This window comes from Carassius carassius, chromosome 19, assembly GCF_963082965.1.
Source record: "Carassius carassius chromosome 19, fCarCar2.1, whole genome shotgun sequence".
In the NCBI taxonomy this organism is placed as follows: domain Eukaryota; kingdom Metazoa; phylum Chordata; class Actinopteri; order Cypriniformes; family Cyprinidae; genus Carassius; species Carassius carassius.
In genome coordinates this window covers 29,240,853-29,265,760 of record NC_081773.1, presented here as the reverse complement: position 1 = coordinate 29,265,760, position 24,908 = coordinate 29,240,853, and the positions used below count along the sequence as shown (strand labels likewise).

General features: G+C 33.9%; 1 protein-coding gene and 1 long non-coding RNA gene across 3 annotated transcripts in view; one reads left to right on the top strand and one right to left on the bottom strand.

Moving 5' to 3' along the window:
* The window catches only part of LOC132095528 (cysteine/serine-rich nuclear protein 3-like), a 44,346-nt gene that overhangs the window by 13,227 nt on the left and 6,211 nt on the right, over positions 1 to 24,908 (bottom strand). Inside the window, exon 1 of one of the 2 annotated variants that reach the window (XM_059500617.1) lies at positions 3,098 to 3,342. The exons of the other annotated variant lie outside the window; for it this stretch is intronic. The gene's annotated coding sequence lies outside the window, so the exon portion shown is untranslated. Of the gene's footprint in view, positions 1 to 3,097; positions 3,343 to 24,908 lie in introns of those variants that run through there. 2 annotated transcript variants of the gene reach the window in all.
* Positions 975 to 17,063, top strand: LOC132095529 (uncharacterized). The gene is made up of 3 exons (XR_009422455.1): positions 975 to 1,195; positions 1,577 to 1,708; positions 16,762 to 17,063. It is a non-coding gene; the product is annotated as an uncharacterized LOC132095529 (long non-coding RNA).

The window sequence follows — 24,908 nt, the reverse complement described above, 5'->3', positions numbered from 1 at the left end:
AGCACAGAACACGGCTCTGTTCTCCACAGACACACTCAAAGCACCTACTCTCAACCTCTGGAGCAGCTGGATCCGCACAAAATTTTACTACAGTATGCACTACAAGGACACTAGGTTACCTTTAAGGCAGCTTCCCAGTAGTTATCTTAAATCTATTGATTCCAATAGGCAAATATAAACTACCCACCGGGGAAGTTTACATTTACACTTTTATCCAAACCAACATATAGTGCATTCAAACGAGGTACACATTTTATCAGTTCTTGTTTTACCTGGGAATCAGACTCATGGGCTTGGTGTTAACAAAAAAAAGAAAAAACAATTTCTAAATAAAATAAACATTTCCTTAAATTAAGATAATTATTTAATTATTAAAATAAAATAATCATAAATATATATATATATATATATATATATATATATATATATATATATATATATATATATATATATATATATATATTTATATATATATAAGTATATAAAACTGCAATAAACTTATCAAAATATGTAAACATAAACACACTACAAAAAATAGTAAAACTTAATAGTAAGCTAATAATAACTGAAAAAATTGGTTCCCACAGTTTTTAACCAATGATTTCTCATGAGTTCTTTTGAAGAAGAAAGACTGAAAAAATATTTTCTTGTAAAACGTACTCCAATAATCTTTGTTTTATTTACAACTTCGAAAAAAGAATTATTTAAAGTTTGGATAGGGATTTTAAAGTAATCTACTAGACTGATTTCTATTTGTATATCGGGTGCCACTTTTGAATTAACTGAAGTTATCGATTAGTGCACAACTGTAGAGAGAGATGCAAGTTTGACTATAGCTCAAGACAACCTTTAACCAGCATTAAGAACATAATGAACACCATTTGTGATTCCTACATGATACCTGAAATTACTGTGTAATTGTGTGATTCAGGTAGATTTAGCCATCTTGTCTGCTTGATGTTAAAAAGAAAAAGTGGTTTTGAGATGAATAAGAATAGTACTAACTGTTATATATTTTTTTCCCATTACACACTTTCCAAGCTTTCAAGGACAGCATGGAGAAACATCGTTCCTGAAAGCACCAAAAATTTCCCTTGATCTAAGCCCCGGACCCGTTTGAATCCCACAGCAGTCCGGCGAGATGCGGGAGGTTCGCAATAATTGGAAATGGCTCCTCTAGTTTCGGAGACACAATGTAAGTCAATTTTCTCGTAATCATCATAATTAGTTCCCCTTGTTGAAAATCCATTCGCATTTTCTGTCCTCAGCGGATGTCGCGCTGCTCTGCGATACCAAAGCAGTTGCCATGGAGACGCTAATACACTCACACAAATAGTGAATTTCACATTTGAGAGTCATTTTGCTTTTTTTTTCATTTGTGGAGCATCTACCGAACACACACACACACACACACACACACAAGATTAAAAAATAAACGCTCATGCAATGCCACAACTGTAATCAGAGGGAATTCACTGGTGAAATGACTGTAAAAAAAATAATCATTTAGGAATACGATTCGGGTTTGCACTTATGCTGCAACATTTCATGACATTAGTATTGTATTTTTATACAGCAGATGCGTCTTGCAGCTTCAAAGCGGTCGATGTTGAAGATCCCACGCTCACGATCAGGACTACAGCCAGAGGAGCAACTTTTCCCATTTCTTGACACAATGAATCGTCATGACATCTCCGGCTAACCTGAGGTAACAGGAGTAGTCAGTACTAGTTATTTCTCCTCTCTCTCTTTCTCTCTCTCTCTCTCTCTCTCTCTCTCTCTCTCCCTTTAGCTGCTGTAGTTTTCCACAGCACACTTGCAGCATGTTACAAGTAAAAATCCTGCAGCAGAAGCCAGCAGAGACAAAAACAGCCACTCCCCGAAGGAGCTCTGTACAATACGGACATACACATGTACAAATGCACATGTACAGTACTTCAGCATTGTCAATGCAGCACTGACAACTTACAGCCATCAATACTTCTTGGCCCCAGATGATGAGTGTTATGAGGAGACCTATAGTGGGTTGGGCTGGATGACCACAATCTTTTATCACGATATGACATGCTATATCACACAATGCGCATATAAGAATATAGTTGTTTTTTCTTCAAATTCAACAGAAAAAGATTATTTGTGTAAAAATGCAATCCTCTAGTAATATGTAATTTGGCATAATCCATATTTATCACATTGAATTTCTAAAAAAGGTTTATATGTTAATACAGTAATGTGGTAATATTAAATAAAATAAAAAAGGTTTTTATATGAATTCAATCATGTATTAATGCATATTTTGGCATAATTCATATTTAATATGTTTAATCTGTGAAATAAAGATTTACATAGTATAATCTTAGATTGTTGAATATAATCTATACATTTGTGGAAATGCATATTTTGGGATAATCTATATTTAATAATTTATGGAAAAAAAGTTTACATATATAATATCACATGATTGTAATATATTTAATCTATAAAATAAATTACATTAAAACAACTATGTGATAATACACATTTTAGGATAATCTATATTTAATAAAAATAAGTTTATTTAGTAAGACATCATGTGGTAATAACTATTTTAAGATAATCTATATTTAATTGAATATGTAAAAAAAGATTCATATGGAAATAAATATTTTAGGATAATCTATACATTTCATTTTACAAATAAAAGGTGCTTCATTTTAACATTTCAATTGATAATTTTCACTTCTTATTTGAAACTTGATGGAAGCTGACCAAAAGATTATTCAAACAACTAACAAGTCACTCTCTCTCTCTCTCTATATATATATAGTTGAGATATTTTTTTATATAATAAACAGACAACGAAGTGATGTACAGATTACACATAAAGCCCCTTGACAACAAGTTCCTCTTCTTTACTGGTTTGGGACATGAATCTACCACGTTACAATATGAAAATCTCTTCAAGTTAACACATTCCTATTAACATCTCATATAGTGCAGGTCAAAGCAGCAGCGAGCGCTAACAGCAGCTGACCTCAGATTTCCCATCAGGCCGTGCGTGACACATCAGAACAGAAACACAGTGCACGAGTCATGCTTCACTTCAAAATGCACCAACCTGTGTCCGCCGCTGCTGCTTTACTCTCCTCTCTCACACCGTTCAGAGCCAGATGAGACAGTCTGAATGAAGGACCTCCATTGCACTTGGACTCGAGAGGAGACCGGGGCGAGAGAGGTAAAACCGGTCTCCACTGCTGTTAGCATGCACTCCGGTCTAAAGCAGACCGAAGACTCGCTCTCAGTCGCTCGAGCCACACAAAGACTCATTAGCCGCAGCCGGCGGAGGGCTGGAGATTGTGCACAGCGACGCCTGCCTGAGAGATCACATGGGTGGGAGAGAGAGAGAGAGAGAGAGAGAGCTCTGCCTGTGTTCCTGCTGTCTGCAGATATTTTTACCATCATGAGAGGGAGGGAGAGAGAGAGAGAGAGAGAGAGAGGGAAAACAGACAGCGGAGAGACAGTCGATAGCAGGCACAGCACCATAATCTGTAGAGGTGAATGAGGGCAACCAGAAAGCAGCCAAAAACACTCATATTAACAGTCAAACACACACACACTTGGGCTCAATGGGATTTGTGCTAATGAACTTGTGCTGCACTTGTGCTTCATAAATACTCCTTTCCAGGCGGGGGGTGTGACTCACAGGCAGTCTCGCATTCGAACACATTAAACATCAGAGCTGGATGCTGTAATTGAATATACAGTGTGATGGTAGAAATGCATCAGCTGGTATTTACTGTGTATACACTACATGTTTCTGAAGTTCGCTTTTGCTCAACAAGGCTGCATTTATTTAATAAAAAAAAACTGTAAAAACAGTAATATTGTGAAAAATTATTACAATTTTAAATAACTGATTTCTTTTTGAATGTGTTGTAAAATGAAATTAATTAGTGTGATGCAAAGCTGTATTTTCAGCGTCATTACTCCAGTCTTCAGTGTCAGACGATCCTTCAGAAATCATTCTAATATGCTGATTTGCTGCACAAAAAACATTTATTTTTATCGTCAATGTTAAAAGCAGATTTCTTCCTTTTGTAACATAAAAAATGTCTATACTGTTACTTTTGATCAATTTTATTTTAAAAGAACAACATACTTTTAAATGGTATGTAAATGTTTCTGATTATTAGAGGGCAAGGATGTTTTTTAAGAAATGTGCAACATTTTCTTAATATGAGAATTAATGTAGGTGCTTGATAAGCAAAATGCTAGTTGTCAACGGCTGCCAACAATATGATTCACTGCATTAATACAGAATTCAGAGTCTGTTGATGCACAGACACGGGTTTTAAATGTGCCTCAACCAATCAGATTTTAGAATAAGAGCAATCTGTTTGAATAATCAAATGAGATGAAGTGGGTTTTATTTATGGAGAATTTGAGTACCTGGATGATCCACAAACAAACATCACCACATTAATAATTATTATTCTAACTATTTTATGTTGCATTTCAACAACAACAACAACAACAACAAAAAAAAATACAAAATTAATACAAAAAGAGAGGTTTTTAGGTTTGACTTTATCCAATATTCATGACATAATTTCAGCAGAACTTACTAATTGATTTAAAATATCATGATTGTTTTTATTTTTTTTATCCAGCCATATGGTTTGACTTGTTTGTGATCCTTTCTTGTCTCATGCTTTTCAAAAACAAATCTGAAGGCTTCTTTCATTTAAACTTTAGTCACAAAAACTGTGTTAGAGCTGTTCAATTCATTTCTCTGATTATTTCAGTGAACTGATTCAAAACTCTGATTCAGTGATTTATTTGTGCCATAACAGAATGTTCAAAGACTTATTTTATGTGGCATTTTTCATATATATGAAAATATTTAATAATAATAATTTGTTTTTTTTTATGATTATTTATTGTTTTATTGGGGCATATGAATTACATAAAATTTTCCCGTATTTTACTTCTTGCTCGAATCACTTGGAATCTATAGACTATTTGTGAACAATAGCTTTTTTGGTTGAAACGGTTCTTCTGAATGAATCATTTCCATGGATATACATAAATATCATCAATATCTCAAACAGGCTGAAAAATATTGTGATATAATTCACCCGACCCGTCACGTGATCAGTAAATAAAGCGGGAATTTGGGTTAAGAGTGCATCTAAATTAGTCTGGAAAGCTCCTGGGAGTAGAGCTGTGGAGCTATCAATGTTAGCAGCATTAGAGTTCTTGCTTCAGGAAATCCTTTCACTCGGCACAGAGAAACACAAACAGAGAGTGTGGTCATCCAGCTATTAGAGGTGGAATAAATGCAGTGTCAAAACAGTTTTGCAGTGTTGTGTGACAGCCGCTGCAGTGAAAGCTCTACAAGGCATTCGGACCTCCTGTAATTAAGCTAAATCTGAGACTCTCTCGAGTAATAAGTAAAGTCCAGCAATTAAAAATGTGGCAAACAGCTAATACCTCTCTGCAACAGAAAGCCTGATTCCTGCTGTAATTATTCATTTTAAGCCTATCTAATTCCCGCTAATAGTACTGTATTTCCACTTGCTGAACTTTAATATGATATGAGAAGAATCTGAATCAACAAATCCTTCAAAGAAAGAATATTAAAGCACCAATCGCTCATTTTGCTTAATCCCACCTATAACAGATTTCATAGTGTGTTTAAACTGTTTCAGTGGAAAGGCAGCTGGCTTCAGGAGGAAAGCTCTTGAATGTGTGTTTTGGATTTAATAAAGGTTTAAATCGGTGCTCTGACTGGGTTTCTGGCCGCTGATGGATTTATCCTGGAGCAGGTTTTCTTTTGGAAAATGTCTTGAGAGACAGCATAGCGCTTCTATGTTACCATCTGATTTGTGGAAAACGAACCATTAAAAGCATTTTCTGACATTGAGAAACTTGCAGCATTACAGTAGCACATTCTTGCTTTCTTCTTCTCCACTGTAAATGATTGAATACTTCATTTCCTTCCTTATAAAATGTTTATCCTGACTCGAATCTATGGCCTTGCGGGTCCGTGACCCATTAGAGAGCAGAACAGACAGCCATGAATGGCTCAGTGCTTGATTTCACCAGAAAAATCTAATTATTCCCTCTCGTTTCCTCTCCATCTTGGAATGCTGCCTATTGTATAACAGTCATATCTAATTTCTATTCCCTCTCTTTCTTATGGGATATCGTACCAGGAGCTCCATTATGTAAAGATGCAAAACATATGACTGGTGGTCGACACACACACACACTGAGGCTCTGTTCCAAAACCTATTGAGCTGCCTACGTGGGTAGCATTTTAAGTCCTCACAGCGGGAATGCTGTTCTGAAATGCATGATTATGTTGCTTTTTAAGATTAAGCATGTATTCTTGGTGCACAAGTCAATCCCATAATGCATTTCGCTGTGCCCAGTGAACAAATCCAGGATGGTATACAAGGTGAAACAAATGTTGATTATAAATGTATAGGTAGAGTTGATTCAATACTGAGAAGTGTAGATAAAAATATTGATTTATTAATAATCAGCTATTGAAATCTATTGAAATACTTATTATGCAATCTGTTTAAAGTCTTCCTTTATTAGACTTTTTAGCAAAACCCTTGTTTTTGTTTTTCAATTGAATATTTTATATTTTTTAAATGTATTTACACTTAACATTTCTTCTTGCTGCTTTCTAAAACAAGTAGAAACTTAAGACCAGTTTTGTACAGAAAAAATCTTACAATTTAAAATAAAATAAAATCATAAATAAATAAAAATGAGAAAATATTATAAAAATTATATAAAAACAAAAAAAAAACTGCAACAATGTCTGATTTAAAAAAAAAATTGTCGTGATGCATTTACATCACAAACGTCAAATTATCATATCATAAAACAACAAAATCTTGTGCACTTTATTGCATATGCTATTTAATGACGCACATAAGTAATTTGTATAATGCTGTGTATGTAGAGGTCTCAGGATGGTTTGGAGAAAGCAGCTCACTGGGTTTTGTAACAGACCGTGACTGTATTGCTCGAACGCTTATATTCATGTCCTATTTTGTGATTTCATGCATATGAGAAATATAGCGAAAATGTAAATATATTGCACTTTGTTTGCATAGACGTTCTCTGACTATATTTAGGCCATATGCAAATGAGCAGTCTGGTTTCAAATCAAATCATTGACTGTGACGGTGGCATGAAAAATGGAAGGCCGGAGCCAAAAAAAAGTCATTATTTCTGCCGCCTGAGGAATTTAAAAGCGCTTTGTAATAACTGGATGGCTTTTAGCATGCTATTTTCTGGTGGTAGTACTGCTGATAAACTTTGGAGAAAGAACAATAAGCCAAGTCTTGACTGACAGAATGAGAGAGAGAAAAAAACATACGTCATATGAACTACTCATTCAGTGCCTAAAGCGATGACTCAGCGGCAGTGATTAAAGTTTACGAGCGCTTTACAGATAATGTTGTTTCTAGGCTCTGTTTGAACTCGAAGAACAAAACCAGAAGTGTGTCACTGAGAGGCCTGTGGATGGTGCTCAAAACAACTTGTATCTTCACACAGTGACCGTCAGAAAGTAACACATCTCTGCCTTGAACCTGTCAAAGCTGTAACCTTTGAGTTTTCTCTTCAGTGCAGGGCTTTTGAATCTCGACACCCTCATTCTGTAGTCTAGGCGTCCCTTATGAATGTTTTATAGGATGCTAGTAGTTCTGTGGTCTGTAATTAGCACCATACTAACCTCCGCCTGCCCTCAGGCCTGGGAAATCAGCACACTGAGTCATACAGTTCAGTTCAGTATGCCTTTTTCCCCCAGCACTCCAGATGGCTGGAAGATCTTGTGTGAGTCATGCCGATAATCAAACCCAGAGGGTGTGTGAATTCAACAGAAGTTAATACTGTTTCATGTACATCTGAAATTGGATGAAGTCAATATGACATCAAAATTACTTAACTCAGGACGATTGTCTCTTTGCAAGCAATTCATGTGTGTATGCTGAAAAAGATATATATATATATATATATATATATATATATATATATATATATATATATATATATATATATATATATATATATATATATATATAATAACATTTCCCACCCCAGAACTGACATTAAAAATCCCACTTTTTCACCTGACACTTCTAAACATATTCAATACAAAAACCACATTTTATAATCCAACGGATAAACTCATTTAGTTCTCATTGAATGTTCTGTTTCTCTATGAAATATGTAATGTAAATTTAATAAGTTTTTATTTTTATAATAAATATTTTTGTAGTTATGCCAAGCTTATATATATATAAAATAGTTGACTAATTTTATTAGTCACTTAGTTGCAGAAGAAAAACAAATTCCCCAGGGAAGTCACGCAGTCTGTGATGGACAGATCGTTAACAGCTAGTCTATGGTAATACAGTACATTAGGCAGCACATCCAAACACTCACCTATCATTTATCCTTCTTAAATATGGCTTATCATCTGAAATATGTAAGTATTAGCAACTTTACAAGGTCGCTCAATCAAATGTTAACCTAGAAGAAATGTGTGCTTTTCAAGTGTCTGTGAAGAGTGTGAACAGTAGCTCACAGCAGGACAGATCTTAAAATACTCCCTCATTTTTGGTCATACAGATATGAGTAACACATCTTTAAAATCGGTAAAGATTCTAAGTTTATCTATGTGCACTCACAATAACAACAACCTTTAAAAAAAAAAAAAATAGCAAACAGGATGCGCTTTCTGCCGTCTCGGTCTCTCTGAACTTAAACACAGAACTCTGTGTATATCTCTGCCTTACAGACATTCAAAATATATCTATAGAGAGTGAAATATATACTTTCAAAGAAATCAATTCAAATGGAAAACAAATATTCTCCTTACTGTTTTTCCCCCGACACGTTCATAATAATTTCTTCTGCGGTGCAATGTGGCAAGCTTTATGCGTGTGCTTGAGCGCTTATTAGGATATGTAGGCAATTAAAGTCTCATTAAAATGATTTAAATGGTTTATTAATAAACATGTGATTAGTCGACTAATGCTTAAAAAGAACGACTACTAGTCTACCAGAAAAATCCTTAGTCGAGGGCAGTCCTTACATATCAATTGTGTTTCAAGTTGGAAATATCTCAATATTGCAATTCAAATAATAAAAAAAAAGCTGCATAAATGTTCTTCACCTTAAGTGCTCCACTAAAAAACATCAAATGCATTTTAGAACACCATGAGAGTGAGTAAATAATAAAAGAACATTCATTTTTATCTAAACTATTCCTTCCATGTTTACTCCAATGAACTGCATTTGCTCTTTTATGTTGCAGTAATTTGGTGTTTTGCTGCTAGACGTCCAGGGGTGTTTGGTCCACAGAAGAAGGGGTCAGATCAGTGGATGACAGGCGAGTGAGTCTCTCTCTTTCGGTCTCGTACTGCAGCCTGCCGAGAGGGAAAGCCAGGGCAACCGCAAAGTACAGTGAACACACAGTCTCACTGGAGCCAGAGAGAGAGACAGAGACAGAAAAAGCATGTAAGAGCGCAGACAGGGAGGGAATTAGAGAGGGGGAGGGAGGAAGAGCCGAGGAATGAACACAAAGGCTCTGTTCCAAAACACAGTCAGCAGCCTACAGAGGTAGGTGGCACTCTATAGCATCATAGATGGGCTTTAGACAGCATGATGAGGCAGCCCTTTAAGATGACTCATATTTGATACATACTAAAACAGCATAAAATGCACTGCAAAAAATCCTGTTATCAGTAAAAAATATCTAATAATGATTAGAACAAAATTTAGAAGAACAACTTAACATGAGTGTATTTTATGCATATTTTATTATATTTTCTCTTGTTTTTAACTAAATGTGTAAAACAGGGACAAAACACATTTATATGAAAAAAAGTTGCTTTAAGAGCAACTTTATTGTATTGCATAGAAATTATGTTAAATATACTTATTATAATGAAGTATTATACTCAATATTATGTGTTTTATGCTTATTAGAGTTTAGTCTAATCGATTTAGATTTATTTGTGTAGTGCTTTTCACAATAGACATCGGTTGAAAGCAGCTTAACAGAAAACCATGATCTTAATGTTTATAATATCTTAATATCTTCATGCCTTATATTCACACGTTTAGCAGATTAGAGCTGGATGACAGTATAGATTACATTTTGTGAAGATACGAGCAATCTAGCAGTTGAGATTTGCTATAGTACATCACTCTTCACCAGTATACTATATTTATGCAGAAAAATTTGGACATATTTATATACATTCAACGATATAAAGAGCTGGGCGAAAATATAATAACGTAATCAAAAAAACAACAACAACGCAGTTGAGATGTGCAAACCATAAATCGAGTACTGCCCTCCTCAGCTCATAAAAAAGCTGTCTGTGATGAGCTTTGGTACATCGTGAGCTTCTCATCACCACCAGTTTTTGTGGTTATCAGTGCATTACAGTGGTTCAATGGTTCAAAACAGATATTAGTACTTCACTATGTTGGTATATTAACTGTTTATTAAACATCAGTTAATAAAATACTGTATATTATTGTGAATTTAAGTTAAGTCTGTAAAAACAAAAATGTTGCTTCCATATTTTTTTACGGTGAAGTTCTGGCAACCACAGCTGACGGTATTTTACCGTAAATGTCAAAGTTTTTTGTTTTGTTTTTTACAGTGTAACCAATACCTAAACTTAACAACTAACTACTAACTATTAATAAGCTGCAAATTAGGAGCTTATTCAGAGCATAGTTAATTGGACCTTAAAATAAAGTGTGAACAAAATATTTCATTAATTCCTGCAGTTTGTACAACTCCATAATATACATTTAGGATGTTTTCCAGTTAGTATCACAGTTTATGCAGTATTGACATTCTCTGTGTTTTTTTGCCTAAATACTGCTGATTTTGTTAGTAACTTAGTGTTTGCTTTTTATAAAAAAGAGTATCTTGACTGTTAGTTTAACTATAAATTATGAGAAGGTCCAGTAGCTTCCCCAAAACACGGCAAAACCTGTGTTTAACCTTATAAATCATTTCACGCCGAGCCATAAAGAGCAACCTTGAGAGCGCCGCCAGGTCTCATCTGCAGGAACTGTATCCTGGTATAATTATATATCTGAGGGTGATGTCATTCTGCCGATGTGTGTCTGTGTGAGTAAACATAAACGCAGACTTGATATATTCCAAACTCCACATCAGTGTTAGGAATAGTCACAGGCCTCTGAATAACAGCATGAAAATGCCAAAAGAAGAAGAATATGTTTGTAAAAGGTCACGGGAAGCATTCATAAAGCAAACCTACTCAAAGCATGCAAATTATACAGTGAGGTTTACCACGGTATCCCCTAAAGGGAAGCCTTGTTGTCCATGCAAAGAGATCCATTTAAATAATAAAAAAAAAGGCTAATGAAATTGTCTTCACAGATCTTACAATGTGTTTAGAGACTGTAATTTGCTATAAACAATGAATAAATATAAATAAGAATTAGACACTTAAAACCAAGATTATGTGTGGTCACATTTCATCTTAAAAACAAATTAATACTGTATATGTGTAGTCTTTCATTTGGATTATATAATGGTTTTCAATATTTTTGCAAGAAGTCTCTTATATACTCAACACGGTTGCATTTATTTGATAAAAAATACAGCAAAATCTGTAATGTTTTTTAAATATTATTGAAAAATGAAAACAATGGATTTCTGTTTTATTTTAAAATATAACTATAACCATATTTTCTGGATTCTTTGATGCATAGAAAGTTTGAAAATAATTCATTTGAATTTATTTGTCTCACTGCAAATATTTCAATATGATATTTGTATAAATGCTTAACAATTTTTGATTTTATGTAATGCACTCATAGTTGCAAGTTATTTAATTATATATATATATATATATATATATATATATATATATATATATATATATATATATATATATATATATAATATAGCCAGAATGCACTGTAAGTTGCTTTTGATAAAACCATTTGCTAAATGCATAAATGTAAATGTATTTATTTAATGCCATTAGCTAATACAACGATTAGCCATGGAATGCATCATATATTTATTAACATTTATTAGCATTTGTTTAAACATGACACTCTCTCTTGTAGTAAGGTGAGGGGTTGTATCGACATACATTAATTTCATTAGAAAAAAGATTCATTGTAAGCTGCTTGAGAGGCAAAAGCAATTTAGTATCATTGAACGTGGATTGAGCTAACCTAACATATGCTGTTACGGCATGCTACATTTGCTGCATAGTTAAAATGATACAACACAACTGATACGCAATATAATGGGACATAAACTACACTCTTGTGATAATTATAGTCTATTTTCCTATTTTACTGCACTGAATATTGCTCTGTTATGTCTTTAGATCCATTTTCACTGAAGAGTCAGTGATTCAGAGACCTACAAAAGGTGCAATCCCAATAAACATACACAGATAGCTAATAAATCTTTACTGTTGTGGTGTGAAGATCATTTTGGTTGAGCAGCTCTCATTAAAAGATGGTTTACTAAGTAAACCGTAAGTGCAGGACTTTTATTTTTTTATTTTTTTGCAGAACAAGAAAGAAAGCAGAACACAATTAGAAACAAAGGAGCCCATTTAAATAGTCGCTCTACTACATTGGGTGCTTTAGGGAAATGAGGCTTCATTCCCGCTTTGTACATTTGTTAACTTGCTGTTGCCTGAGGCTGTAGACATCAGCACACACACACACACACACACACACGCACACTCTCTCTAACACACACGCACACACACATGAAAGAAGGAAGACATATCTGGATGCTATTCAGTACCCAGCACACGGAGCTGACTGCTGCAGCTCGCATTGATCTTCTCCAGAACAGCAGTGGAAAAAAAAACACACTGTTCTTCCATCAGTCGCTGTGTGCAAACTGAAGCTGTGAACTCAAATGACTGGCATATGGAGTCTGATCCAGGATCTGTGTTTGAAAGCACCGCTTTCTATGTTAAATTCGCCCAAATTCCACTGCTATAAGCCATGTGTTCTCATTTTAAAGGAATAGTTCACCCAAAAAAAAAAAAAAAAAAATTGTAATCAGCCATAGGTAATCCAAGCTTTAGATGGGTTTGTTTCTTCATCAGAACAGGTTTGGAGAAACATAGCATTACATCACTCGCTCACCAATGCATCTATTGCAGTGAATGGGTGCCGTCAGAATAAGAGTCTTAACAGCTGATCAAAACATCACAATAATCCACAAGTAATCCACACCACTCCAGTCCATCAGTTAATATCTTATAAACCCAAAAGCTGCATGTTTGTAAGAAACAAATCAATCATCAAGACATTTTAACGTAAAACCATCACTTCTGGCCAAATACAAGTCCATAATAACGCTTCCTACAGTAAAAAAAAAGTCCTTCCCCTGTTGTCGTCTCACATCAAAATCCAACAACATATTAATGTAGAACTGTTTTTAAGACTTTGATTTCTGCATATTTCTCTCCTGATTCAGATAAGATGTATTCTTCACTGGAGAAAGTAATATAATGGATAGAGGACTCAGCTGCAAGCAACCTTTTGAAGTTAAAAACATCTCACATAAATGATATCTGGGTGACGTTTTTGCTGAAATAAGTGTGTATTGCTTCTTACCAATAGTTCTGTTGCATAACTAATGCATTTGCATACAGTAATGAGATCTGCAAACTTCTCAGTGCATTCATAATTGTAAAGCAATTACTGTAGTCAGACTGATTTAAAATGTCCACCCTGTAATGGACAAATAAACTGTAAAAATCAAGAGTGTATACACTGTAAAAAACTAAAGGTGCCTCAGGTATCCTTTTGAGTACTCCAGGAACCTTAAAATGTATTTTAAGTGCCTCAAAGCTCTTTTTCTCATAATATGGTTCCTGGAGGAACGATTATAGTCTTTGCAGTTCGTGTAGGAACTCATTGGATCCTTGAAGCACTTTGTTCCCAGTTCTGAGGTTCTGGAGTCACCCTTTCATTACACTGAGACCTCAAAGTTTTCTGGAGGTTCCTGGAGGAACTTTCATTTTAAAAAAGGGTTACTGTAAGCTCTGTTAACATTAAAGTGGTTCCTGGAAGATCTCACTTGTAAAAGCCAGCATCCGGAAGAACCCAGAGATTCATGTGACAAATTAAATTTGACTTATTATTATTATTATTAATATTTACTTTTTAGGAATGTGATGGAACAATGAATTTTTTTGGCACTTTCCATGTAAAAAATAAAATAAAAATGTTTGTAAAAATCTTCACACTTGTTCTGTCAAAATATAAAATAAATAAATAAATAAAATAACAAAAGGACATACAAAATCTTCTAAACAGCCAGTACATCCGACTAAAATGTTACAATTATTTCTGAAAACACTGTTCTCAGCAAAAGGGAATATATACAAGCAAACAGGCATCTAGTGGCTACACCATGTTTGTTATTGTTATTTATTAATTTCCTCCATAATTAAAATACTGCAATAACTTAAAATGATTTTTTTTTTAAATAGGCTAAATGTTAAATAATTTGAAGGTGGATAGTTTACCTTGAAACTCTAAAGCAAACTGAACTAAATGACTCAACGCATTAATTTAATTAAAAAAATACTCTAATTATAACAATCGGTACAAAAGTAATATTTAGATTTTTTTTAATTTGCCTAATAAAATAAGTTTAAATTATTCAGAAATTTTTTTCAGCTGTTGTCAAGAAGAAAATGCATGAGGTTTGGCGTCCTGAGCGATTTCAAATACAGTAACGGCTCCTTTCCTCAAAGAAACAACCGCTGCGCCAGGTGAGTAAAGACTCCGAAATAAATAAACAGAATTATTATTTGTATACTAATTCCTACACTGACACATAAGACTGTATGTTTTTTTTATTTAAAATGTTTGTTTTAACCATTAATTTAATAGCCGCGATGCTTACGAGTCTAATGCACTTTGTGGGACGAAATGGAGACCACAAACACAAGGTCACAAACAATAATTATTAACGTTAGTTTGGTTTACGCATGATGTTTACGTTTATTCATTGTAACTCTTTTCTTTAACTTTTCTAAATTATTGTTGTCGTTTACGTTTGTTAAATAGTTACACATCCATGTTAACGTACATGTAACGTTAGGCTATTAGCCTATTTTTCGAGTCATTTGCACATAATGTACATAAAACTGGTTTTGATAATTTTCTCTCCTCAGAAAATCTAGTATGACTTCTCTAAAAATCTCAAAAGGTTCACAGAGCAGCACTAGGTAAGTATTTAATTATTTATTTGACATTGAAATAACTGAAATAGTGTTTCAGCTTGGCCTAATCCAAAACTATATATGACTGTATACTCTGTTACACTGAACTGAATTAAACAATAAAAAAACTACCCATATGTTCTTTTTTATTCATCAGTTAATAAAGAAATGTGGCTCTGCAGTGGACACCTGTGAGGCAGTGGACAGACAGACAGCTGCTGATGTCTGATGCTGGTCTCTCTGGACTTACCACATCTTTTGCAGGTGTGTAAATACCCTTCTAAAACATATTTATAGTTTATTAACAGTTCTTTTTTTTCTTTCTTTTTTTTCCAGAGAAATTCTAACATTGCCCTTCCTGTAACATGATGATCCTGCTGTCCTGGACTGTATATGATGACGCAAGTATGAGTTTGCCCATGTGTGTAGACATATGTAGTGTACACACACACATTATACGCACTTAATTAGTCCACAACCATTAATAAATGCACTAATATGACAAAAATAATTCCTGTGGTGCTCTTCATTTTTAAGATCCTGAAAAAAAACCTGTGCTAAATGAATAAATGTAAATATTTTGTTGTTTAATTTTATGTAAATCACTCTTTTTTTCAATGAACAGCCTACACATAATCTCAGAACAGCTGTGGTAATAACATTTGAACATGATACTCTCCCATTCAATGCTCTCGAAGTTAACCCAACTATAACAACTTACGCTGCTGAGAAACTGGTTTATTAAGCTAACTACATCTATCTTGAGGCTTATCAATTTCTTAAAATGTCCTGTGTGGATTCTCCCAAGCAGTTACCACTATTTAGAACAGGAAAGAAAATGTTACTATTAATTGCATAGTGTCTAAAATTTAATTGAATTTATTAATTTAAACAGTATCATTGTTTTAGGTACATACATTTTTTTTTTTAAGTTCTAAGATAATTGAGTCACATTTATTTGTTTATAATTTTACCAAGGTGTAAATGCTTTTATATATATATATATATATATATATATATATATATATATATACATTATATATATATATGTTAATATAAAGATATATTTCTTAAAGAATATATAATTACATTAGAATATAAATATTACATTACAATTATTTACATTTACATTTAGTCATTTAGCAGACGCTTTTATCCAAAGTGACTTACAAATGAGGACAATGGAAGCAATCAAAAACAACAAAAGAGCAATGATATATAAGTGCTATAACAAGTCTCAGTTTGCTTTAACACAGTACACGTAGCAAGGGCTTTTAAATAATATAATAAATAAAAAGAAAACAGATAGAATAGAGGTCTTTACACACACACACACACACACACACACATATATATACATATACATTTGACAACAATATTAAAATATATCATTTATAAATATTGTTGAATTTAATCATTAATATTTATTATATAAGGATTTTTCATAATATCCTTTCTCACACTAACCCTATTTTGTTTTAAGATGCTGCTGGGAAGTGAAACGCACGAAACACCTTCATCCTTGAAGATCTGAAAAATGATGGGAGTCCAATTCTTACAAAAGGATGAGATCCAGCGGTCTAGACAGGCCAAATTCAATAAGCACATTTTCCAAACGCTGAAAATGGCAGTAGAGCGAAAGGAAGGAACTGATTGGAAATGTCTGATTTCCACACTCAGGCTGTAATTCGATCTTACACAGATGCAGAGAAGGAGTTTGAACTTTGCAGCTCGGCTGATCTGCTCTGCTCGAGAGCTCATTCCAATCACGCACGTCTGTGGCATAATCAGGTACTTTCACCCTCGTGTCAATCACAATGCACACCTGAATTATTCATAAAACTATATTTTATTTATGTCTGTATTTCCCCCATGCCACCGAAAAATTGGAGGAAGCCGAGCTCTCTGACAGACAGCGATGCACACAGCACCTCGCAAAGCAAGCGAGGCTTTCATCTTTAATACAAGCGCTGGGAGGCTGAGAGTGTCGGGGGTCTACGCAAGCCTCAAACACACACACACACACACACACACACACAGGCTCTCATTATTCATTCACTTTCTCCAATAGATCTTCTGGTATTTTCATATGTAAAGTGCTTCAGTGTGATGTCTGGGAAGATCTTTGAAGCAGCTCTTGTTTATGTTTCTGGTACAAAAGAAATTGTCTCGTTCATAACGCACAAAGACATAAACAATTTGTTGCTTCTTACTTCAAAAGAAAATCCCAAGCAAAATTAGAAAGGTGAAGGGCTATTCAAACTTTTTAATGTCAGCTGATAATATATAAATATATGTGTGTATTTAAATTAGATAATAAAAAATAAAACAAATGTGTATGATAATGCAATTTTTACAATAAATATCATTTAATAGTAGTTTTCCTAAGAATATTACTTTAGAAACATTTTTTATTTCTAACCTATTTTCAAAGTTTGATTTTAAAATGTGGTTTTAATTATTATTGTTTCTAACCAAAACTAAGTTGAAGTACTAAAATTAAAACTGAATTTAAATTTAAATAGAAATATTTATATTTAAAAAACGAACCGGAGTAGAAACATAATTATTTTAGTAAAAAGGTATAACACATTTTTATTATATAAAAAATTTACATTATAAAAACTACCTTATGCGTTTTAAATAATTAATAAATTAAAGTTAAATAAATATGATGATTAAAAACTAATGGCAAATAAAAAATGGCAAAAGCACATAAAATGACAAAGATTATACTAGTTAAAATAAAAATATACAAATAAATTTGAAATATTAATAAAATATAATATATAAAATATACTATAATAGTATAATTAGTAATAATACTATAATAACACCTCAGATCTAATGGCAAATCTTTTTTTTTATATATTTTATGTATGTATTTATTTATTTTTTGCCCGATATTTTTTAAACGGCATGCATGCCTTTTCAATTTAAAGGTTATTCATTCTTAAATATCTGGTTTGGTCCAATCTAGTGAGTCTTTGAAAATAGCATGCAACAATCAAGAAACTACATTATTTAAAAGTAAAGTAACTTAATATTTTAATGTTGCTTTAATTAATTATTTGATTTTGATTATTTTTTTGTGATTGCTTAATGCAATATTAGTCAAGTGATGACTGATTTAAATGTTGTAGTAAAAAATAAAAAAATAAATACATTTGGCTCTGCCTATCGGTTACACTTAAGCATAATAATATATAAATAATCAGTAACACAAAAAACTATATCTGTCAATCTGTACAAAAAATGAATGGGATTTTATTCTGATACAGGGATGTTGCATTCTACAACTACAACAAATAGTGTTCTCATTTTCCCCAAGAAAATCAAAATTCCATGAAAGTGTTTCTGACATTCCAAAAAATAAAAAAACAGAGAGATTGATTATGTTGGTCAAAAGAGCATCATCACAGTCTGTGAAAAGTGTCCATACTTGATGCGCAAGATAAAAACTCCCATTAGTAAGATAATAACTACCTTATCACGAGTGTATCACATATGTTATACCACGCAGCACACAATTAGCCTAATATTCAGCATCTGTCATGTAAGAGCTCAAACGGAGGCCTCCAGCGCTGATTGGCAGCTACCTCACAGACCGAGTGCATGCAGTCTAAAATTAGACGGGTGTCTGTGTGGGTTGAGACAGTGAGTGTGTGTCACCCAAAGATGACTAAACCCGTCATTCATGCCAGAGAAATGCAGTCAAACTGAACAACCCGAGCAGTCAAGAGTTTCCAGACAGCTGATAATCAACAAGCTCGCTTCATTGTTTACCACAAAAAAAACGTGCTCAGAGGAAGATTTACTCATGAGGGAGCTGCTCGATGTTAATTAGAAGTGTAACGGCAGCAGTTTCTTATCTGGGATATTAGGCAGATGCGCGGTTGCTGTGGCGTCCTCTGTGTGAATAGAGATGTGGCATTTATTGTGATGAGCATCTGATGACGTTCCCTTTCTAGTGGCGGCAGAGTTTGCTGCCTGCAACCCGATTCTGTCAAACATCACAACCATTTCGAGGCATTACCTCACCGGATGATCCCGCGAGAGACCCGCACCGGGTTTCAATGCGTTCCAGAAGTTTAATTGTGGATTTTTTTTTGAAGTCTAACTCTTCTTTATTTTTTATTTTATATATATATATATATATATATATATATATATATATATATATATATATATATATATATATATATATATATATAATTACTGACTTGTGGGAACCTAAAACCTCCTGACAATTTTTGTGTTAAATTTGAATTGATGCATGGATGCAGAATTGCATTTCTAATTGGGAATTTTTTTTTTTTTTTTGAAATTCAAATAAATGAATTCCTGCTTTAATTAAAAAGCAAAGTTTAAATATCGGCTTGTTTGAACTAAGTTTCAAAAACGTTTAATTTTTAAAGACATTTCAAGACATTATATAGAATGATAGTTAGAACATCAGATAGATGTATGGATAGATGATAGATAGATATTACACATAGGTAGACAGAATGATAGACAGAACGATAGCGTTACAATCTCTAGAGCTCTGTTAGAAGGCACCTCGTCCTGTACCCTTTAGCACTCACCCCGGACTCCATTTCCCATAATCCTCTGCCTGGACACATCATCAATTGCAGTAACCTGTCTTTCATCAGATCTCATCATTAGTTCACAGCTGTCTCACATTAGAAGGACTTTAAAAGTAGCACACACTTTCACTGAATTTACTGGTGGTTAAATGTTGTATATCTCTTCTGTACTTTCTAGTTACTCTTGTTTCTTTGCCTTCGTGTTTAATTATTGGATTGTTTTCTCGTTTATTATTGTTTTGCTGCCTGCCCTGACCATTGCCTGATTTTCTGGATTACTCTTTTGCCTAACCAATGCCATCCTTGTTTGCTGTTGTTGACCACGCCTGTTTGACTACGCTCTTATTAAAGCCTTGCTTTTGGATCCCCACTTTGTCACACCTCCCTCGTTAAAGATAGATGGACGAATGGACGAAAAGAACAATGGATGCATAGACGATAGACAGGTAGATATTACATTACTTTACATCTAGGTAGACCGTTTCTGTCATCTAGCAATTTTGAAAAACATATTCATACCTTTTATATTTTTGTAATATTGGACTACTGTAATGCCTTGTATGCGGGTGTGAGCAAATAGCTTACAATTAGTTTTAATTTATTAGATTATTGATGGGTTTTCATAAACACCAGCATATAAATTTTTAGCACTTAGCAGGGTTTTCAAGGTTTTCCATAATCTGGCATCCTCTTATATTTAACTGATTTTACATGTACACAAACCCCAAAGGAATCTAAGGTCATCTAACCAAATTATTTTAGACCTCCCTAGTGCAAGATTAAAACTGAGTGGTGACCGGGTATTTTCATTGGTGGCCCCAAAGCGTTGGAATGGTTTGCCTTTATATCTTTAGAGTTTCACCTTCATTGGGCTCTTAAAAAAAACTGAGACTATATTTATTAAAGTTAGCTTTGGTTCAACTGATTTATATAATAGTTGCTCTCATTTTCTCCTGTGATGTTTGTTTTATTTGCTCACTTATCAGTGACTTTTTTCTTTAGCTGTTGGTATAGATTTATTAGCTGTTGTTAGTTAGTTGTTAGCACATTGGTTGTTTTAATTGTGCTCGTTCGTGCTCAAACCGATTAGATATGGAAGAATCGATGTGAAACTTGAAAGCGATCTGTTTTAGCTGCAGTAGTGATGCAGTACTGCTGCTGGTGATGTATACTGAACATTAATCAGGGTCTGAGTCACACTGGTGATGCATGATGGACGTCATATGACTTGTTAACTCCATTTTTTTTTTGCTGCACATCTAGATATTTTGTGTTTGCATCATAGTCTCTGTACTACCACTACTGCTGCAAGTGCAGGCAGTGAACATCCTCCTTAAGAAGCAGCTAGAAGAATGACTGAGAATGATGGATCCTCACTCAACCCTAGTGCTTCACGTGCACAGATGCACAGCGGCAGTCTGGATCTGTCCTAAACATCAACAGTAAATCATAAACTGTGATGCGGTGAGGACAGTAATATTCTCTTTGCTAACAACTGATGGCTAATTATGATTTCTAACAAATTATCTGCCAGTTTTAATGTCACTGGCGCATCGGTCCAGCTGCAGCAGACAGCGCCAATTAGCATGTTAGTCATTCATATCTGATGGACTGACTGTTGCAGCTTGGTTGTCACTAGCGCAGACATTACCATACGGCAACTGTCTTGGTGTACAGCTTTTTTCAGTCATATTAAATTTGGTTTCCATAGTGATTGGTGCAGACAAAAAGCAGTATTATGCACAGATTTAACATGAGCAGTGCTAGATCCATATATCAGTCAGAGTGATTAAACATGAAATATTTGTCCACACTGGATGATAATCGAAATTTTCAGAACGTAATTAATGAAAGGTTAGTCTTGTGCAACATTTGTGGCGCTTAGTTAACCATCAACTATCTATCTGTGTGTATAAAATATGTAAATACTGTGTGTATTTTATATGTATATAAACATCAACAGTCATTTATTTATATATATATAGTCTCTGATATGTATATATAATATATACACACACACACACACAAATAAATATATATATATATATATGCAATGACAAAAAGGTCAATTTAAAGACATACAGTGTGAAAAGGTAAACGGACAGTCATGGACCATAGCAAATCTATATTTGTGCTACAAGCCTTTTAAGGACCAAAAAACGGAAAGCAGGACAGATACTCTACATCCATCTACTGTGTCATTTCATGTTTGGCAAAACATGTCAGCGCACTGATATAAAAATATGATGCCTTTGAAAATAACATTAATGATTACATCATATCATAAACTTCAAAGCATCCATGCTTTATCTGGATACATTTTCCTCTCTTTTCCCTCTCTCTCTCACTCTTTGCATGTACAAACAAACTGAGTAATTGAGTACAAACAAATACTGAGTAATTCCACACTCTGATAATTAGAGATGCACAATTAAAATTGATTATTAAACCACAAAAGGCTGCGGTTTAATTAAGTTGTGTACAGCGTGCTTCAAAATGAATGGACAGCGCTCTGTTAAACCTACTCCAAAAACATCACTAGAAACTGATCTATACATCTAAGTAAGCTTCACTTATGTGCATTCAAAACACAAATCGCCTCGGATTCATTTTGTTTTCCTATTTGCGTAATTATAAATGCAAACAGAAGTGACAGAAATGAAATCTTTACATTCTACTTTAGAATTAGCATCAATATACTGACAGCATGATGGCTGTTAGATTAACATTTACAGATGATATAATAACAACAAACATATATCACTGCTGTGCACATAGCAATTAGGGCAGGTACTATAAAACCTGACCAGACTGCTTCTGAATGACAAGTAGGAAAATTAAAAGGCAGCACAAGTTTTATTAATGCATCTCTTTTATGCTTGAAAACAAAAGCTGTCTGTGTTGTGACATCCGCTGTGATGGCCTTCAGTACGCTGAGATAAACTGTCACACCTTTAATAATGATGGCCAATGATGGTGCTCTATTGAATTTCAATAACGTTACTAAGAGAGCCGTAATTAACTCTAGCCGATCAAGAGGTGATGAGACTCCATAACTGCCTGTTTATAAAACATGAGCTCTGCTACCACAGGGTCTCACTGAAATACAAATAATTAGAGGTTTAGATATTCTGGGTGGTTTCCAGGGTGTTGCTATGTGTGTGTTGTGTTGTTGCTAGATGGTTTCTAGGGTCAGTTATTCTTTTACCATTCTGTTGTTCCATTTCTCTAGTGTGTATATATATATATATATATATATATATATATATATATATATATATATATATATATACACTGAAAAGAAGCAGAAAAATATAAAAAACACATACAAAATTAATGTTTTATATACATTTTTAATTCAATTGAACTATTTTATATCTGTACTTTGCATGTACTGTACAGTACAATACTGTTTTTTTTCTCGCTTCAGCCACTTTTTTTTTACAGAGCTTGTCATAAAGCATTAAGGAATAGCCTTCTCTAAGAGAGATACAAGTGATGCTGCTTTAGAATTCGATCAAAAGAAGGTAATTTAGAAGGCAGTATAATTGTCTCCTATTAAAAAAAAAAACATTAGCACACCTCTCCTCAACAACCCTCAAAATGTAACGCATCTTTAATGTCCATACCTTAAAAAAAACGCAAGAAAGTTGAATGTTTAGGGTTAGCTGTTTGTTTAAATCCATAGGCAAGAAAGTGATGTTTAATGGAGGTGTTGAGAGCTGACAGTGAAATGCACGCACCTCACGCTACTCAATCAATAACCCTCATGCCACATCACGCAGAAGTCAAACACGCTGTATGAAAGCATCAAATCACTCGCTGCACGGGAAATGGAAGAGCAGAGGGTCACGGCAACATATTATCCATCATTTCATTTGTGTGCATGTTTGTTTGCTCTTTATGCCATGTAATTGCACGATGCTCACTCAGAAAAAAGCAGTGCACTCTCTCTTAGACTCATAATAGGCAAGACACAGACAGAACATTCCATACAGGCGTCATGGCAACCGGTCATGGCTAAATCTCGGCATATGAGAGAGTCGGACTGATGAGAAGCATCAAACACTGCTCATCTCTAACTGATCTCTAAGAGTCGTTCTGTCACCAACAAAAAGCTTCTACTGACTGAATGAACATCTCAGTTCAACTGACGGCACTATTAAATAAACTGAGATGGGCTGATTCTAATTTATAATGACAGACTGCTCTATTTGAATATTTAAATGCATGCTCAGTATAAAGGAATGCCATACGCAAGCTAATGAAACAGTGAAATTAACAATTCTCAATGGCCAACTTCACCTCTGATAATTCAGTATGAATCAGATGTTGTATGTTACAGTGATTTTACAAAAGCACAAAAGTGCGACACTTAATGCAGTGCATGAATATGCTTTTGTGATGAGGTTAATAGTTAAATGTATGCACCAATAAAACTAAAAACATGCTTTAAAAAAAAAAGGTTAATTTCTCTGCCATGACATTACATGCCATGTTTTACAATAACACATACATAACAATAAACAATCAAGCTTATTTATCTAGAAGGATTTTAGTATTTTAGAATTTTTAATATAATTTTTTTATATATTTATCACTGTCACACTTTTAGAATGCATGTTTTATATATATATACACACACACACACACACACACACACACACACACACACACACACACACACACACACACACAGTATGTACATGTAATTTTAATATATGTGAACATAACAAATATATTATATACTTAATTATAAAATTATCATTTAAAATTATACAATTATTGACATAATATTTTTTATTTATTTATTTTGATTGATTAATTGTCACATAATAATATAATGCTAAAATCAGCCGTTTGCTGGGTCAGTACAAATCTGAACTACTGGCTCAACAGACCCAGACCTGCATTAGCGGTGCAGTCAGTGTAATGTACAATGACTCTGAAGGAATTCCCATATCAGAGACTTAAATATAAGCATGGACCCGTGCCTATAAAAACACAGCCCAGAACCACCCTGTATGTTTCACTTCACTAC